Genomic DNA, 7811 nt, shown 5'->3' with positions numbered 1-7811 from the left:
CAATACAGATGACAGAGTGAACTCTCCAACAATGGGAGTTTGTAATGGGACTAAGACCTCACACTGTATGTTTTTATAAAATATGTACAGATATCCTCATGACTAGTTATAACATTTTAAAAATTGCACAAATACCTTTTAAAATGGCTGAAGCTATGTCTGCCAACACCTTCGAACAAAAGGAGCTATCATGGCAGTATCAAAGAAACTTGCACCTCATATTATCTCTGAAGAGACCTTAACGACCCCCTCCTCCCTGTGAGCTGCAGAGACCAAATTGAGAACTATACAAAGTCCTCTGCATTTCAGAACTCAGGCAGGCCAACCAGAGTCTACTAGTCTGGTAGGACAAAGGACCCTGCAACCTTCCTTTCCATTCTTAATGCCAGGACATTTAACCCTCTCTGGAACCCAGATGAGGGATATACATGCCTTGTCAAAGACAATGTGGGAGTAATGTGACATGGGCCTAGCTTGTGGAATCAGTAATTTTTCCTTGTAGAGTCTGCCATTTTACCATCTACAATCAGCCTCACAGATTGAATACATGGCCGCATCTACACTGCTTCTATTGGAACTGCTGTACCATCGTCTACAAAATAGATCCATCTCTGCATGGCTATCTCATCGTGGAAATCAACTCTACTTTTAAAAGTGAATTGTACAGCATCAATTTTCAACCTGCTGGCCTCTGTGAAGGAATATCTTTGATTCTGGACTCTAGACTCACATGAAACAATAATTCTTTTCTCTGCGGTCTTCGCCCTGTAAATCTTTCTTTTCTCTATCCCTCTTTTACCTACTGTGTGAGTGTATGTTGTGACCCTTCTCCCACGTTTCCGTGCATGCAAATAAACTAACCTTTTGAGTTCGTCCTATTTCAAGTTTGCTGTCAGGTTATTAATAGGAAATTGGATCACACCAAAACTGAGGGGTTGGGAGATGTGCCACTGCTTATAAAGAGGGATGCAAATCAAAAACACCTTTCTGTTTATGGATGAGGTAGCGAGAGGTTAGATCAGGGCTGTTTACATTAACCCCCCTCCTGTCGGTAACAGAGTTTTACAAAAAGAACTACTTGTACCAAGAGGTTGTTGAGGATTCTAGATGAGGGACATCTTGTAATGTAATGCTTTGTGTAGAATAGGGAAAAGCATTTTTTCTTTCTTCTCAGTTTGTTTTGAAATATACTTTGTGAGTGATAATTGTTAAGTTTTATTCTTAAAAAAATGAAGGGCCCTTGTTAATTCTGTAAGTTAAAGTCAAGAGTATACAAGTGGGAAGCATTCTTTGGATGATTACTTGAGCACATATAAAGAGGCTCTTCTGCCTCTATTCCATGGCTATGTTTGCACCTGGCTGTCCATGGAGAGGGTGCACACGGTGTCCGCCGGTACACTTGAGGCCTTCCGAGGCTGGTGGGTGCCGTAGGGGCTGGAGTGCAACATCAGCCCCGGCAACATCGTCATAATTTAATTTGATAAGTTTCCTTTTTAAGCTTTTTTTGTTACCCAGCTACTCCCAATACCCCAATATTCTCAACATCTCAAGGGCAATTAGGGATGAGTAACAATTGTTGGCCTTAGCAGCGGCACTCACATCCCATGAAAGAATAAAACGAAACATTCCCACCTCTGGGCAGTCTGATTATTAGGCAAATTAAATAGACAAGAGAGCCCTCAAAGCAGGCTCAAGAGCCATCAAGGATGATTGGACAGTTGTGTTATAATGATTCCATTTAACTGTCAGAATAAAATCACAGTTATACTTGGCTGTAAAGTCAGGGTACAGGGAGAGTATAATTTCATTCAGTTTTGAGAATTCAAAGTGATTCCAACCTAAGCTGCATGTTGTGATAAAAGTAATTGCTTGTGTACATGATTGCCGATGACACAATGAACTCTAGCTTGTTTTGTGATAATTTTGTGGAGCTCGCTTGTTCGCTCATGCATTGAACCATGTTGTCATGTTTGTCTAACAGCTAAGGTTACAGATGTACTTTCTCATTTACTGTTTATCTCCTGGTAAGTAACTTAGCATATTTCACAGATTCGTAAATCATATTCTAACAGGGTTCAAAGTCATGCTTTTACCATCAACGCTTACTCCAGCTGTTGCACGTGTCAACTGTTGCTCTTGGCCCTGTCAGATGTTGTGGATTTAAATCTCACTCCAGAAGTGTGAGCAATTAAATCTCAGCTAACGTTTCCAGTGCAGCACTGAGGGACTGCCGCACTGTCAGATGTGACGTCTTTCCGATGAGATGTTAAACCATGGCCCCATCTGCCCTCTCAGACGTAAAAGGTCCCACAATACTGTTTCAAAGAAGAGCACCTGAGTTATCCTGACCAACATCCCTAAGGCAGATTACTAGGTCATCATCTCATTGCTGATTGTGGTGTTATTGGCTTATGGTTGCTCTACATTGCTGTAGTGACCAGCCTTCAAAAGTATCATCCTGAAGTCTGTTGTATGTTGGTTGTGACTGGCTAAGGGACAGTTGCAGGGATATAGATATGTCGGAACAAGCATTAGTTTATTGTATGCACGTAACTATGCACAGATACACAAGGCTAGGTGTTACTTAGTCTAAGCCAATAGCTCTCCTACTTGACTCTTCATCATATGACTGTCTCTTACATCATCATGTGGGCGGTACTATTTCTTCAGTCCTTTCAGCGCTGAACACCCTAATGTTACATCTCCCCCCAAGTCTTTGCCCAAATATATTTCACCTTTATGTTTATAAGCTACCCCTACCCTCTGCCCCTCCACCAAGTCTCTGACTTTATAGGTTTAAATGGTCTGGAAGTTTCATGACTCTCCCTGATTGCATTCTTATGAGGCTTAGAAGATTGGTAGTCTTCCATTGGACTTATTTGGTTGGACTTGGGTAAGAGTTGCAGTTCCTCATGCATTTTCAGTTTGAACCTCAACATCTGGTTCTCCCAAATTTGTAAAGGAAGGTCATATTATCTGGATCTAGAGTTGATCCCCTTTTCCTCTCCCTGTTCTTGTAACTCTCTCAATCCACTGTTTCTCTCTCATGATTGGGTTTCGTGGGTTTATCCCTCTCTTTACGTTTGATATGTTGCCTATCCATGGCTGTTGAGTTGACCCAAGCTCCTTTTGATGGTTTTGTCTGCCTTTCTCTACTTCAGGAACAATGACTCCTTGCCGTCTCTGGTTTGTGATGTCTTGGTTGATCCTGGATTGCTGTTGCTGGAACTAATTGTTTAGGTAGGACAGGAAACTGTGAGGAAGGCACTCGATTTTCCTCAACTGCCCATAACCCTAGTGTAGCAGTAATGTCCTCCAATGTGGAAGAGGTGGGCATTACCTGGTTCTGTCTCTGGTTTTGGACTTGTTTGACTGTTTGCACCCTGGACTACCACCTTTTGGTGGACAGATAGGTGCGATGCACTTAACAAGTGGTCAGCACTGTCAGATGAATGTGGTATTGTACCTGTGTATTCTACCGCCTGAGTTTCGTCTTCCATCTTCTGAGGTGAGAATCAAACCTGGAGCTTCTGGGTCAGAGTCAGGGTGCTACCCACTCCACCAAAAGACTTCCCAAAGGAAATTAGGGATGGGATAAATGCTACCCTTGTCAGCAACATCCAAATTCTAGGAATAAATATTGAAATAATGCAGCTAGCTTCCTCACTTCTTTTTCCTACTGCACCAGGACCTGGAAGGGGTTATAGAATACGTACTATGCATTTACAAAGGCATTTGTATATTGATCTTTTTATTGACTTTCCATTAGGCTACAGAGTTCATTTGTAATGGTGCAGATTTAAGTGCAGATAAACAGATAGATCTGCATTGTAGGTGAAGTTAAGTAGAGCACAGTCATCTGAGATAAAAATGTTGACAGGTTTAGGGGATTGTTCACTTTTTTTTTTGATGGGGCTATAAGCTCAGGATAGTGGGGTCAGCCATTAAGGACCGGGATGAGGAGAAATTTCTTCACTCAGAGGGTTGTGTATCTCTGGAATTCTCTGCCACAGAGAGCTGTGGATCCTCAGTTGATGTGTATATTCAGGAATGAGATCAATAGATTATTAGGCTCTAAGGGAAGTAAGGGATAGCGGGCAAGTGAAGTTCAGGGAGATGGTGGTGCAGTAGCAATGTCACTGGGCTAGTAATCCAGAGGATCAGGCTAATGCTCTGAGGACATGGGTTCAAATCCTACCATGACAGCTGGTGGAATTTCAATTCAATTAATAAATCTTAAATTGAAAGCAAGTCACATGGTGACCATGAATCCATTGTCGTAAAAACCCATTTGGTTCACTAATGCACCTTTAAGAAGGAAATCTGCCTTTCTTTCGTGGTCTGGCCTACATGTGACTCCAGACCCACAGCGATGTGGTTAACTCCTAACTGCCCTCAGTAATGGCCTCTCAGTTGTATCAAACTGCTACGGAAAAGTTGATAAGGAATGAACCATATGGCATCACACTAAGCACTGGAAATGACAATGGCACGCTCAGCCCTGCTGACCCTACACAGTTCTCCTTACTAACATGTGGAGGCTTTTGCCAAAATTGGGAGAGCTGTCCCACAGACTAGTCAAGCAAAAGCCCGACATAGTCATACTTAGAATCATACCTTGTAGACAATGTACCAGACGCCACTGTCACCATCCCTGGGTATGCCCTGTCCCACCAGCAGCACATTGGTATACAGTCAGGAGGGAGCTGCCCTGGGAGTCTTAAGCATTGACTCTGGAACCCATGAAGTCTCATGGCATCAAATCAAAATGGGCAAGGAAACCTCTTGCTCTTAACCAACTACTGTCCCGCACTCCCTCAGCTGTTGAATCAGTGCTCCTCCATGTTGAACACCACTTGGGTGTTCAACACCACTTGCAAGGGCACAGAATGTATTCTGGGTGGGGGACTTCAATGTCCATCACCAAGAGTGGCTTTGTAGCACCACTACAGACTGAACTGGCCAAGTCCTAAAGGACATAGCTGCTTGACTGGGCCTGCAGCAGGTGGTGAGGGAACCAACAAGAGAGAAAAAAATACTTGACCTCATATAATAAAAGCAAAATACTGCAGATGCCAGAAAGCTGAAATAAAAACAGAAAATGCTGGAAAATCTCAGCAGGTCTATCAGCATCTGTTAACTCTGTTAGTATTTTGAGTCTGTATGACTCTTCCTCAGAGCTCTATTTCTCTCTCCACAGATGTTGCCAGACCTAATTGACCTCATCTTCACCAACCTGCCTGCCATAGATGCATCTGTCCTTGACAGTTTCGGTAGGAGTGACCACCGGACTGTCTTTGTGGAGATGAAGTAGCACCTTCACATTGGGGATACCCTCCATCATGCTGTGTGGCACTGCCACCATGCTAACTGGGACAGATTTCGAACAGATCTAGCAACTCAAGACTGGGCATCCATGAGCTGTGGGCCATCAGCAGCAGCAGAATTGCACTCGAACACAATCTGTAACTGCATGGGCTATCATAATCATCAAGCCAAGGCATCAGTCCTGGTCCAATGAAGTGTGCAGGAGGGCATGCCAGGAGCAACACCAGGCATACCTAAAAATGAGGTGTCAACCTGGTGAAGCTATAACATAGGACGACTTGCATGCCAAAGAGTATAAGCAGCAAGTGATAGATAGGGCTAAGCGATCCCACAACCAACGGATCAGATATAAGCTCTGCAGTCCTGCCACATCCAGTCATGAATGGTGATGGACAATTAAACAAATCACTGGAGGAGGAGGCTCCACAAATATCCTCATCCTCAATGATGGGGGAGCCCAGCACATCAGTGCAAAAGGCAAGGCTGAAGCATTTGCAAACATCTTCAGTCAGAAAGGCGAGTGGATGATCCGTCTCAGTCTCCTCCAGAGGTCCCCGGCATCACAATGCCAGACTTAAGACAATTTGATTCACTCCATATGATATCTATAAATGACTGAAGGTACTGAATCTCGCAAAGGCTATGCAAACCTCCAGCAATAGTGCTGAAGATTTGTGCTCCAGAACTTACCGTGCCTATCGCCAAACTATTTCAGTGCAGTTACAACACTGGCAGCTTCCTGGTAATGTGGAAAATTGACCAGGTATGTCCTGTCTGTTCTCAATCACAGTAAAGTAATGGAATGTTTTGTTGACAGTGCTAAGAGGTGGCACTTATTCAGCAATAACCTGCTCGGTGACACTCAGTTTGGGTTCCACAAGGGCCACTCAGCTTCTGACATTACAGCCTTGGTCCAAACATGGGCATCAAGGCAGTATTTGACTGAGTGTGGCATCAAGGAGCCCTAGCAAAACTGAAGTCAATGGGAATCAGGGGGGAAAATCTCCACTGGTTGGAGTCATACCTAGCACAAAGAAAGATGGTTGTGACTGTTGGAGGTCAGTCATCTCAGCTCCAGGACATCACTGCAGGAGTTCCTCAGGGTAGTGTCCTAGGCCCAACCATCTTCAGCTGGCTCATGAAAGATCTTCCTTCCATTATAAGGTCAGAAGTGGGGATGTTTACTGGTGACTGCACAATGTTCAGCGCCATTCACGACTCCTCAGATACTGAAGCAGTCCATGTCCGAATGCAGCAAGACCTGGGCATTGTCCAGTCTTGGGCTGCCAAGTGACAAGGAACATTCGCACCACACAAGTTCCAGGCAATGACCATCTCCAACAAGAGAGAATCTAACCATCACCCCATGGCATTCAATGGCATTACCAGCGCTGAATCCCCCACTATCAACATCCTGGGGATTACCATTGACCAGAAATTGAACTGGACTAGCCATATAAATAATGTGGTTACTAGAGCAGGCCTGAGAATAGGAATTCTGTAGTGATTAACTCACCTCCTGACTCCACAAAGCCTGTCCACCATCTACAAGGTACAAGTCAGGAGTGTGATGGAATACTCTCCACTTACAGTTCCAACAACGCTCAAGAAGCTCGACACTGTCCGGGACAAAGCAGCCCGCTTGATTGGCACCCCATCCATAAACATTCAATCCCTCCACCACCAACGCACAGTAACAGCAGTGTGTACCATCTACAAGACACACAGCAGGAACTCATCAAGGCTCCTTTGAAAACACCTTCCAAATCTGCAAACTCTACCACATGGAAGGACAAGGGCAGCAGTTGCATGGGAACACCACCAACTGAAAGTTCCCCTCTAGGCCACCATCGTGACTTGCAACTATATCAGTGTTCCTTCACTATTGCTGAATCAAAATCCTGGAACTTGCTTCCTCACAGCACTGTGGGTGTACCAATATCACATGGACTGCACCGGTTCAAGAAGGCAGCTCACCACCACCTTCTGTCAAGGGCAATTAGAGATGGGCAATACTGCCTTGCCAGCGGTGTCCACATCTCATTAATGAATGAAAAAAAATTGGTTAAGGGGAGGAAATCTGCTACCCTTACCTGTTCTGGCCTATTTATGAGTCCTGTTTCACAGCAATATGGTTTATTCTCTGAGAATTTCTCTCTGAAGTGGCTGAACAAGACCCTCAGTTTGTATCAAGCTGCCACCACTTCAAGAGGGCCCACCGCCAAATTTCTGAGGCAACTTTTGATGAGCAATAAACCCTAACCTTACCACATCTGGAAAATGAATAATAAAAAAAAAAATCAACCTAATTGCTTATATCTGTCCTTTGAGCTTTTGCTTTATACGTTTCCTTCAAAATTATTTTACAGTAATCCGCAAAATGTGGGGAAAAGCCAATATCATTTGCAGTTCACTACTTGCCTTCAATATGGTGGAAGAGAGTTTTTGAGTCACTGCAGTCTGTCATGTTCTCATAATGATAT

The sequence above is a fragment of the Carcharodon carcharias genome, chromosome 4 (assembly GCF_017639515.1).
Source record: "Carcharodon carcharias isolate sCarCar2 chromosome 4, sCarCar2.pri, whole genome shotgun sequence".
NCBI classification, from domain to species: domain Eukaryota; kingdom Metazoa; phylum Chordata; class Chondrichthyes; order Lamniformes; family Lamnidae; genus Carcharodon; species Carcharodon carcharias.
This window is presented reverse-complemented; position numbering follows the sequence as displayed.